This window comes from Rhipicephalus microplus, unplaced genomic scaffold, assembly GCF_043290135.1.
Source record: "Rhipicephalus microplus isolate Deutch F79 unplaced genomic scaffold, USDA_Rmic scaffold_856, whole genome shotgun sequence".
NCBI lineage: Eukaryota > Metazoa > Arthropoda > Arachnida > Ixodida > Ixodidae > Rhipicephalus > Rhipicephalus microplus.
The window spans coordinates 1-11965 of NW_027465409.1; the positions used below are offsets into that span (position 1 = coordinate 1).

The following is an 11965-nucleotide window of genomic DNA, read 5'->3' on the forward strand; positions in this document are numbered from 1 at the left end:
CTTCTTCACAAGGCTGGCAATCGGCTTCCCCGCTGCACGCGTGCGGCGCACAACCGGTGTGACGTGGAAGTGACGGGACACGTTCGTAAACCCATCGCGAACCGAGTACGACGCCCTACCAAGTGCGCCCGCAACCCTGTACAGGGTCACATCTTCACAAGGCTGGCAAGCGGCATTCCGCTGCGCGCGTGCGTCGTCCGAGCAGTTGCGTGATAAACGACCGTGTCGAAAGCCCAAACACCGCCGAGGCCAGTCGCCGCCGCCGCAAGGGCAGCCACGCAGCCTGGCGAGAGGCATCGTCTCGTGTAGCGTCGCCCCCGCCCCAACTGGAGTGGCCCAGTTTTTTGAACGGGACGGGAACTGCGAAGCACTTAGACCGACGGCGGACTACGACGAGAACGCCTTAAGCTTCGCCAACGTTTCGCCAACTCGTGCGGGAGACTTTTTCCGCTTCGCGGCAAGTCGTCGCGCCGTGCTCTCCGCATCAACCGCGTACGCAGCGAACCGCAAACGTCGGGCGCAGCCTCCTCACCTCCCTGCGCTTTGCGCGCGAACGTTCCCTGTTCGCGCGGCAAAGCCTGGAGGAGGCACGGCCCCGCAGCGTGTTCGAGCGCCCGGTCTACGGGACACCCTGCTTACTTCGAGGGCAACAAGCGCAACGCAAGGCTGCGATCTCGCGCACTTTGCGCACGGCTGGAGAAGCTTTGCTGGCCGGCTTTCGCTCCTCGTGTTTACCGTGCGTTAAAGTTGCGCGTCCGTGGCTCTCGCAGCTCTTGCGCGCCCGGTCGCAGAGAGGAGTACGCAACCTCGACCGCACTTTCCCTGCAGGCTTCCTTCCGACTCGAAGTCCTGCGGCGGTCTCAACGAGGTGCCACATCCTCAATGCAGTCGGTCGCCCCCGTTTCGGTTGGGCTCTGGCACGACGGTCGCCACCGTCTCGCCCTTGAGTGGCCGCTGTTGGCGCTCGCTGTGAGGTGTTCAGCGTGCTGTCCGTGTTGCCGACGCGGTCAAAACGAGTCGACGGCTCACGTTCCCTTGTGCGCCGAAGGCTCTCTTGATATGTGATCCGACCCTCAGACAGACGAAGCCAAGGGAAGACCCAAGGCCGCAATGTGCGTTCAAAGAATCAGTGCTCAGTGTGTCCTGCAATTCACACCAAGTCTCGCAGCTGGCTGCGTTCTTCATCGACCCGAGAACCGAGTGATCCACCGCTTAGAGTCGTGAAAAAGTGTTTGTTCAATTCCGTACAGTCAAAACCAAACGTTTCTGGCACTCGGCCAAACAGTGGCCAAGAAGGGCGCTTTTCAGCGCACGCTTGGACTCCAAAACTCTGCCGCGCCTTTTTCGGCTGCCGCAAATCGAGCAAACGGTGTGTTTCGGACGGCGTTTCGCTTTCGCTACTTGCGAGTGCTTTCGTGGTCCACCCCTCTATAAATACTCGGGAGGCGTCGAAGCCGGTTCTCCAAGCCGGACCCGTAGGTATCGTTGTGTGCTCGCTCTCATTGGCCCGCCTAACCAGAAAATGCCTGCGGTACACCCATTTGGATAAGAGTGCACGCAGATGCGGGCCTCGACGGCTACACATTTCCTCGGGCGGCCGCCTCCCGGCCTCCGTGGAGCGCGGGATGCACGGTCCCATCGACAAGCCTCTCCCGTTTTTACCGTGGCGTCGCGGTTCACCACGGCAGGCGGGTCGGTCTCCTCCGCATAAAAAGGGGGACCCCCGCTTTTTGTTCCACGAAATCGCACAAGCTTTTTTCGCATCCACGGTTTGCCACCGCACACCAAAATGCCGATCCGGCTGCCTACTTTAGCCAACAGGTGGAGCCAGGCGCGCCGTACTTGCGCGGCACTTCCCACGTCCACCGAAGTCGGTGCCAAGGACCACTTTCGGCGCCGGAGCCGCGTACGAGCCTACTCGAGGCGGAAGAACGAAGCCAGCAAGGGCCTGGCCGCAAGTGCGTTCAATTGTCGGGACGTCCAAGTCCCTCGTTCTTCCGTGCTTCCTCTTTCGGCAAGTCGTTGCGGCACCTTCCCAAAGCGCGCAGACCCGCTAATCGCGACGAGCGCGACGTGGCCGTGCCGCCTTTCCCTCGGCAGCAAGCAAAACGCCTGGCAACGTCGACGCTCCCCTAACCGCGATCTCGCACCGTGTTTCGTGTGGCGAATTCAAAAGCCGGCCGGCGCTGCTGCAACCATTACGGTCGGTACGCATACGCCGCGGAGGGCGGGACGGTCATCGGAGCGTGCGGTTCCTCCATCGAGTACTGCGCACCTCGGCCGTCGCATCGCCGTGCCATGACCGGCCGCGCGTCAACGCGAACCGGTGCCAGCGAGATCCCTCGCCTGCAAGAACCGACCGGCAGCCTCCGTCACCCGAGGACGCGGAGGCGCTTGCCGCGGACGGCGGGACGGTATGCACTGGTGCACAGCGGACCCGTCACATCGCCAGTTCCTTGACCGACCGCCGACGCTTGTGCCGTTCCTCTCGTACTTGGCAGTCGCCGCGCGATTGTCGGGTCTCGTTCTTGCACGCTCGAACGGTCGGGAGGGCACTCGGCTGGCGTTTCGGGAACGCGCAGCCTCGCCTTCTACCGACGTAACCACGACTCGCCGTTCGCGCTCCGCCGCTCCTGTTTACAGTACTAGGCGGTCCCGCAGCGGTCGGGTCGCGCATTTCGAGCGCTTCGAGCCACGGTGCAGTGGCGGGTCGAAAGCCGACCTATGAGTGCGTTGCGCCGTTTGTACCCGCGTCCGCCACCTGGCCGACCGTCCAAGGTCGCGGTGTTGGCGTCCGCTGGGCGCAACAATTTGTCACGGGGTGCCGCTCCACATTCAGGCAGCCCCGTGGGGAAAAGCCGACCCCGCGTCCAAACGGGGTCAGCGGCAGAAAGTGTCGGGCGCAGACGCAGCTGAGGCGCTCACCCTTCACAATCCGTTAATGATCCTTCCGCAGGTTCACCTACGGAAACCTTGTTACGACTTTTACTTCCTCTAAATGATCAAGTTTGGTCATCTTTCCAACAGACCGGCGCAACCGAAAGGCCGCGCCGGACATCGGTCCGAAGACCTCACTAAATCATTCAATCGGTAGTAGCGACGGGCGGTGTGTACAAAGGGCAGGGACGTAATCAACGCGAGCTTATGACTCGCGCTTACTGGGAATTCCTCGTTCAAGGGGAACAATTGCAAGCCCCTATCCCAATCACGAAAGAAGTTCCACGGGTTACCCAGTCTTTTCAGACAGGGATAAAGACACGCTGCTTCCTTCAGTGTAGCGCGCGTGCGGCCCCGGACATCTAAGGGCATCACAGACCTGTTATTGCTCTGTTTCGTGCGGCTAGGAGCCGCTTGTCCCTCTAAGAAGGTTGTAAGGTGCTGGGAACCCCGCACCTATTTAATAGGCTAGAGTCTCGTTCGTTATCGGAATTAACCAGACAAATCGCTCCACCAACTAAGAACGGCCATGCACCACCATCCACCGAATCAAGAAAGAGCTCTCAATCTGTCAATCCTCCCAGTGTCCGGGCCGGGTAAGTTTTCCCGTGTTGAGTCAAATTAAGCCGCAGGCTCCACTCCTGGTGGTGCCCTTCCGTCAATTCCTTTAAGTTTCAGCTTTGCAACCATACTTCCCCCGGAACCCAAATACTTTGGTTTCCCGGAAGCTGCCCGCCGAGTCATTTGAGTAACTCAGGCGGATCGCTGGTTGGCATCGTTTATGGTCAGAACTAGGGCGGTATCTGATCGCCTTCGAACCTCTGACTTTCGTTCTTGATCAATGAAAACATTCTTGGCAAATGCTTTCGCAGTAGTTCGTCTTGCGACGGTCCAAGAATTTCACCTCTAGCGCCGCAATACGAATGCCCCCGTCCGTCCCTCTTAATCATTACCTCGTATTCCAAAAACCAACAGAACAGAAACGAGGTCTTGTTCTATTATTCCATGCAAGTTTATTCAGGCGACTCGCCTGCGTTGAGCACTCTAATTTTTTCAAAGTAAAAGCACCGGCCATCTCGAGGCACACAATGAAGTGCACCAAGAAAGAACCGGCATGATGTTCAGTCCGAGCCGTCGCATCGGGTAGATGCACTACTCGTCTGGAACTGAGATCCAACTACGAGCTTTTTAACCGCAGCAGCTTTAGTATACGCTATTGGAGCTGGAATTACCGCGGCTGCTGGCACCAGACTTGCCCTCCAATTGATCCTCGTTAAAGGATTTAGAGTGTACTCATTTCAATTACGGGGCCTCAAAAGAGTCCCGTATTGTTATTTTTCGTCACTACCTCCCCGTGCCGGGAGTGGGTAATTTGCGCGCCTGCTGCCTTCCTTGGATGTGGTAGCCGTTTCTCAGGCTCCCTCTCCGGAATCGAACCCTGATTCTCCGTTACCCGTAACAACCATGGTAAGCAAGTAACCTACCATCGAAAGTTGATAAGGCAGACACTTGAAAGAAACGTCGCCGGCTCGTGGCCATGCGATCAGCACAAAGTTATCCAGAGTCACCACACAATACGGGCCGAAACCCGATCGATCTTGGTCTAATAAAAGCACCCGTTACCCAAAGGGCTCCAGGCTCACTGCATGTATTAGCTCTAGAATTGCCACAGTTATCCAAGTAGGAAGAAACGATCTAAGGAACCATAACTGATTTAATGAGCCATTCGCGGTTTCGCCTTATTTCGGCATGTACTTAGACATGCATGGCTTAATCTTTGAGACAAGCATATGATTACTGGCAGGATCAACCAGGTAATCGTTCGACTGCGCGTCCGTCCTCGCCTTCGGCGGGCCGGACGCAGTCTGTGTGCGGCGGAGGCCACCTTCAGGCGCCCCAACACGCTTATTTTGCACTCCGAGATGACGGCGTTCGAGCTCGCTACGGCACAACCTTCCCGAAAGACGAGTGGGAGCCGTGCGGCAAGAAGCACGTTCATGCTCGCTCTTTTTCGTTGCATCGACTCGGTCGCGCCGTGCGGGTTGCCCAAGCCCGCTGCACTGTCGGTGGACCGGCCGGAACTAGCAACGGAGCCGAGACTGCAAAGCCGCCAGACGACGGGTCACGCCCGCGTCTTCGGCGCTTTCGCATCTGAATCGCCCGAGGACGACACGGAACACACCTCGATATCGTGGTAAAACGGCACCGTCCGACAACCAGCCCCTAACGCATCAAGCGGATGAGGCTGCAGACGACTGCCGTGGATTCCCCTGGAGCAGACCCGAGGACACGCTTGACGAGGCCGAAGCCCGCCGCATATCAGACACCCGGTCGCTTTCGCGTACGCCGCTCACGAGAACCCCCACATAATAGCAGCGATAAGTACCCAGACCTCCTTGGGCACTAATACGAGCGTACTCGAGAAAATTTCACCGCGGGTGTGCCCCGAAACGTGTGGCACGTTGAGCGTGCCACAAGTCTACGTCGCTCTCAAACCCGCCGAGGTCGTAGAATTTGCGACCCTACTCACGAAATTCCCACCGAGGATACGGCCGCAAACGTACCGCACCTTGGGTAGGCCACGAGTTTGTGCAACACTACGCTGACGGCACAGCACCGAGGTCGTGCGCGCACGCACGGGAAAATTCCGCCGCGGTTTCTGCCGAAAACGTGAGGCACCACGACTCTCCGCAAGTTCGCGTCGACTGCGAAAGACCGAAGTCGTGAACGACGTGTCCGCTACTCGCCGCCGACACGCTGGACACCAAACGTACAACGACTCGACGGCGTCGTAGAGGCCCACGACGCGGTTTTCCTTAACGACGTCTCGGCGTGGCACCGACAGGTTAGAACGGCCGACCAACGTTCCCTGTCCGCCGTTCGGCTCAGTCGAAGGGCTCGGCGACTTCGGCAACGCTGCGAAGCCGCACGGTGACGCACGCCATGTCCCCATTTTTTTTTTTTTTTCTTTCTGCGTCTGCCGGGGTGCCCCTATAATAGCAGCGATAAGCACCCAGACCGCCGTGGGTCGCTCGCCCCGGCTGACGTGGTTTTTCGTACTCCTGCGGCGGTCGCCGTCAAGCACGTCCAAATACGCTACTTTCGTGGGCGCATTCACGCTCTTTCGCTTCGCCGGAGTGCCAGCACTCACTCTGCCAAAAACGGCGAACATCCGAGCGGCGGTTCCCACTTTTGCGTCGGCGTCGCAAACCCCGCCCCGGCAGACGAGGTTTGCCGTACTCGTGCGACGGTGGCCGGCGGGCACGTCGAAAGACGCCGATATCGTGCGCGAATTGGCGCACCTTGGCTTCACCGGAGTGCCGCCACTGACTCCTCCAAAAACGGCGAAGATCCGAGCGGCGCTTCCCACTTTCGCATCGGCGTCCCGAACTCCGCCCCGGCTGACGCGGTTTACCGTACTCGTGCGACGGTCGCCGGCGAGCACGTGGAAAGACGCCGATATCGTGCCCGAATCGGCTCCGTTCGGCTTCGCCGGAGTGCCAGCACTGGCTCGGCGAAAGACGACGAACATCCGAGCGACGGTTCTCACTATTGCGTACGCGTCGCAAACCCCGCCCCGGCAGACGCACTTTGCCGTACTCGTGCGACGGTCGCCGGCGAGCACGTAGAAAGACGCCGATATCGTGCCGGAATCGGCCCCGTTTGGCTTCGCCGGAGTGCCAGCACTCACTCGGCCACAAACGGCGAACATCCGAGCGGCGGTTCCCACTTAGCCGTCGGCGTCCCGAACTCCGCCCCGGCAGACGCGGTTGCCGAGCTCGTGCGACTAGCGACCGCGAAGCCGTCTCGCGACGCCGCTTTCGTGCGCGGCTCCCACTGCGACCTGGGTCACCCGAGGTCGACGAGCAAGAAAGAATGTCGAAAAAAAATTTTTTTTTTTTTGCGTCTGCCGGGGTGCCCCTATAATAGCAGCGATAAGCACCCAGACCGCCATGGGTCGCTCGCCCCGGCTGACGTGGTTTTTCGTTTTCCTGCGGTGGTCGTCGTCAAGCACGTCCAAACACGCCACTTTCGTGGGCGCATTCGCGCTCTTTCGCTTCGCCGGAGTGCCAGCACTCACTCTGCCAAAAACGGCGAACATCCTAGTGGCGGTTCCCACTTTTGCGTCGGCGTCGCCAACCCCGCCCCGGCATACGCGGTTTGCCGTACTCGTGCGGCGGTGGCCGGCGGGCACGTCGAAAGACACCGATATCGTGCGCGAGTCGATGCTTCTTGGTCTCGCAGGAGGGCCGCCACTCACTCCTGCAAAAACGGCGAAGATCCGAGCGGCGCTTCCCACTTTTTCGTCGGCATCGCAAACCTCGCCCCGGCAGACGCGCTTTGCCGTACTCGTGCGACGGTCGCCGGCGAGCACGTCGAAATACGCCGATATCGTGCCCGAATCGGCCCCGTTTCGCTTCGCCGGAGTGCCAGCACTCACTCGGCCAAAAACGGCGAACATCCGAGCAGCGGTACCCACTTAGCCGTCGGCATCCCGAACTCCGCGCCGGCTGACGCGGTTGCCGAGCTCGTGCGACTAGCGACCGCGAACGCGTCTCGCGACGCCGCTTTCGTGCGCGGCTCCCATTGCGACCTGGGTTACCCGAGCTCGACCAGCAAAAAAGAAGGTCGAAAAAAAATTTTTTTTTTCTGCGTCTGCCGGGGTGCCCCTATAATAGCAGCGATAAGCACCCAGACCGCCGTGGGTCGCTCGCCCCGGCTGACGTGGTTTTTCGTACTCCTGCAGCGGTCGCCGTCAAGCACGTCCAAATACGCCACTTTCGTGGGCGCTTTCGCGCTCTTTCGCGTCGCCGGTGTGCCAGCACTCACTCTGCCAAAAACGGCGAACATCCTAGTGGCGGTTCCCACTTTTGCGTCGGCGTCGCCAACCCCGCCCCGGCATACGCGGTTTGCCGTACTCGTGCGGCGGTGGCCGGCGGGCACGTCGAAAGACACCGATATCGTGCGCGAGTCGATGCTTCTTGGTCTCGCAGGAGGGCCGCCACTCACTCCTGCAAAAACGGCGAAGATCCGAGCGGCGCTTCCCACTTTTTCGTCGGCATCGCAAACCTCGCCCCGGCAGACGCGCTTTGCCGTACTCGTGCGACGGTCGCCGGCGAGCACGTCGAAATACGCCGATATCGTGCCCGAATCGGCCCCGTTTCGCTTCGCCGGAGTGCCAGCACTCACTCGGCCAAAAACGGCGAACATCCGAGCAGCGGTACCCACTTAGCCGTCGGCATCCCGAACTCCGCGCCGGCTGACGCGGTTGCCGAGCTCGTGCGACTAGCGACCGCGAACGCGTCTCGCGACGCCGCTTTCGTGCGCGGCTCCCATTGCGACCTGGGTTACCCGAGCTCGACCAGCAAAAAAGAAGGTCGAAAAAAAATTTTTTTTTTCTGCGTCTGCCGGGGTGCCCCTATAATAGCAGCGATAAGCACCCAGACCGCCGTGGGTCGCTCGCCCCGGCTGACGTGGTTTTTCGTACTCCTGCAGCGGTCGCCGTCAAGCACGTCCAAATACGCCACTTTCGTGGGCGCTTTCGCGCTCTTTCGCGTCGCCGGTGTGCCAGCACTCACTCTGCCAAAAACGGCCAACATCCGAGCGGCGGTTCCCACTTTTGCGTCGGCGTCGTAAACCCCGCCCCGGCAGACGCGGTTTGCCCTACTCGTTCGACGGTCGCCGGCGAGCGCGTCGAAAGACGCCGATATCGTGCGCTAATTGGCGCTCCTTGGCTTCTCCGGAGTGCCGCCACTCACTCCTCCAAAAACGGCGAAGATCCGAGCGGCGTTCTCCACTTTCGCATCGGCGTCCCGAACTCCGCCCGGGCTGACGCGGTTTACCGTACTCGTGCGACGGTCGCCGCCGGGCACGTCGAAAGACGCCGATATCGTGCCGTAATCGGCCCCGTTTGGCTTCGCCCGAGTGCCAGCACTCACTCGGCCAAAAACGGCGAACATCCGAGCAGCGTTTCCCACTTTCGCATCGGCGTCCCGAAGCCCGCCCCGGCAGACGCGGTTTGCCCTACTCGAGCGACGGTCGCCGGCGATCACGTCGAAAGGCGCCGAATTCGTGCACGAATCGATGCTTCTTGGTCTCGCAGGAGGGCCGCCACTCACTCCTGCAAAAACGGCGAAGATCCGAGTTGCGCTTCCCACTTTTTCGTCGGCGTCCCGAACTACGCCCCGGCTGACGCGGTTTACCGTACTCGTGCGACGGTCGCCGGCGGGCACTTCAAAATACGCCGATTTCGTGGGCGCATTCACGCTGTTTCGCTTCCCCGGAGTGCCAACACTCACTCTGCCGAAAGCGGCGATCATCCGAGCGGCGGTTCCCACTTTTGCGTCGGCTTCGCAAACGGCGCCCCGGCAGACGCGCTCGTGCGACGTACTCGTGCGACGGTCGCCGGCGAGCACGTCGAAAGACGCCGATATCGTGCTCGAATCGACCCCGTTTCGCTTCGCCGGAGTGCTGCCAGTCACGGCGCAGAGAACGGCGAACAAGTGTTTTTTTTTTTTTTTCCTAGAATTTGTGTTATAGAAGGCACATTTGATATCGGACGATAATTTTCAACTTTATCACGCGCACCGATTTTCGTGTAGAGGTTTGCAAGTTTATGGGAATTTCTCCACTTGGAATAATGCGATTTAGTAGTACTACGAGAACTTCATGGATGTACTCAAGGGTACGGGGCAAGTCAGTTACGTCAACACCTGCAGATTTTTTACACTTCAAACTGAAAATTGTTGGTTGTGAGTCCTCGTGTGATATTAAAGGCCGATTCGCTAACACATAGAACAAAGAAAGAAAGGAAGAAAAAACGCCCGCGCTCGCTCAAGAAACCTGGGTTCGCAACAAGTGGCAACAACAAGCAACCGAGCGAGTGCGCCAAAACCCGTGGCGGCCGAACAAACGCGAAGTCCCAACCGCGTCAGCCGGGGCGGCACGGGACAGGAAAAATCACTTCAGCCGGGGCGGCGGGGCACCGAATAAACCTCGTCACCTCGTCGCAGGATAAAAGAGGAAACAAAAAGTCTAAACAGCGTCTGCTGGAGCGAATGCGTAATAAAACAACAACAACAACAAAAAAAAAACACCCGCGCTCAAGAAGTCTGCAATCCTCACAAAAGGCGACTGTGACCGAGCAGCGTCAGCCGGGGCCGTGCGGAAACGGAAAAACCGCGACTACCGGGGCGTCGAGGCACCGAAAAATCCACTTCAGCCGCGGCGAAAAAAAAAACAAAAAGAAAGACGGAGGGGGGGGGGGGAACCACGTCTGCCGGGGCGAAGGAAAAAAAAAACGCGTCTGCCGGGGCGAGCCCGGGTGCGGCACCACCGGGAAAACTGTGGCAAACAGACATGGCGATCGAGTGAGTGGGCCGCCAGCCAGGCTCAGCCAAAAAGTGCAAAGTCCGAACTGCGTCAGCCGGGGCGGCAAAAACCGCGTCAGCCGGGGCGGCGCAAAAAACCGCGTCTGCCGGGGCGGCACGAAACCGCGTCAGCCGGGGCGGGGCGAAAACTGCGTCAGCCGGGGCGAAAAGAAAAAAAAAAACGCGTCTGCCGGGGCAAGCCCGGGTGCGGCACCACCGGGAAAACTGTGGCAAACAGACATGGCGATCGAGTGAGTGGGCCGCCAGCCAGGCACAGCCGAAAAGTGCAAAGTCCGAACCGTGTCAGCCGGGGCGACGCAAAAACCGCGTCAGCCGGGGCGGCGCGAAAACCGCGTCAGCCGGGGCGGCACGAAACCGCGTCAGCCGGGGCGGCGCGAAAACTGCGTCAGCCGGGGCGGCGCGAAAACCTCGTCAGCCGGGGCGAGCGAAAAGGGGGGGGGGGAACCACGTCTGCCGGGGCGAAAGAAAAAAAAACGCGTCTGCCGGGGCGAGCCCGGGTGCGGCACCACCGGGAAGACTGTGGCAAACAGACATGGCGATCGAGTGAGTGGGCCGCCAGCCAGGCTCAGCCCAAAAAGTGCCAAGTCCGAACTGCGTCAGCCGGGGCGGCAAAAACCGCGTCAGCCGGGGCGGCGCGAAAACCGCGTCTGCCGGGGCGGCGCGAAAACTGCGTCTGCCGGGGCGAGCCCGGGTGCGGCACCACCGGGAAAACTGTGGCAAACAGACATGGCGATCGAGTGAGTGGGCCGCCAGCCAGGCACAGCCGAAAAGTGCTAAGTCCGAACTGCGTCTGCCGGGGCGGCACGAAACCGCGTCAGCCGGGGCGGCGCGAAAACCGCGTCTGCCGGGGCGGCACGAAACCGCGTCAGCCGGGGCGGCGCGAAAACTGCGTCAGCCGGGGCGAGCCCGGGTGCGGCACCACCGGGAAAACTGTGGCAAACAGACATGGCGATCGAGTGAGTGGGCCGCCAGCCAGGCACAGCCGAAAAGTGCTAAGTCCGAACTGCGTCTGCCGGGGCGGCACGAAACCGCGTCAGCCGGGGCGGCGCGAAAACCGCGTCTGCCGGGGCGGCACGAAACCGCGTCAGCCGGGGCGGCGCGAAAACTGCGTCAGCCGGGGCGAGCCCGGGTGCGGCACCACCGGGAAAACTGTGGCAAACAGACATGGCGATCGAGTGAGTGGGCCGCCAGCCAGGCACAGCCGAAAAGTGCTAAGTCCGAACTGCGTCAGCCGGGGCGGCAAAAACCGCGTCAGCCGGGGCGGCGCAAAAAACCGCGTCTGCCGGGGCGGCACGAAACCGCGTCAGCCGGGGCGGCGCGAAAACTGCGTCAGCCGGGGCGAAAGAAAAAAAAAAAAACGCGTCTGCCGGGGCGAGCCCGGGTGCGGCACCACCGGGAAAACTGTGGCAAACAGACATGGCGATCGAGTGAGTGGGCCGCCAGCCAGGCACAGCCGAAAAGTGCTAAGTCCGAACTGCGTCTGCCGGGGCGGCACGAAACCGCGTCAGCCGGGGCGGCGCGAAAACCGCGTCTGCCGGGGCGGCACGAAACCGCGTCAGCCGGGGCGGCGCGAAAACTGCGTCAGCCGGGGCGAGCCCGGGTGCGGCACCACCGGGAAAACTGTGGCAAACAGACAT

The 11965-nt window shown here is 60.7% G+C and overlaps 2 non-coding genes across 2 annotated transcripts; both read right to left on the reverse strand.

Annotated features, from left to right (window-relative positions):
- Positions 1-1067: 1067 nt before the first annotated feature.
- LOC142795774 (5.8S ribosomal RNA) lies at positions 1068-1220 on the reverse strand. Its single transcript, XR_012893299.1, has one exon. It is a non-coding gene; the product is annotated as a 5.8S ribosomal RNA (ribosomal RNA).
- Positions 1221-2939: 1719 nt separating this feature from the next.
- On the reverse strand, positions 2940-4754 carry LOC142795777 (small subunit ribosomal RNA). Its single transcript, XR_012893302.1, has one exon. It is a non-coding gene; the product is annotated as a small subunit ribosomal RNA (ribosomal RNA).
- Between the last annotated feature and the right edge of the window lie 7211 nt (positions 4755-11965).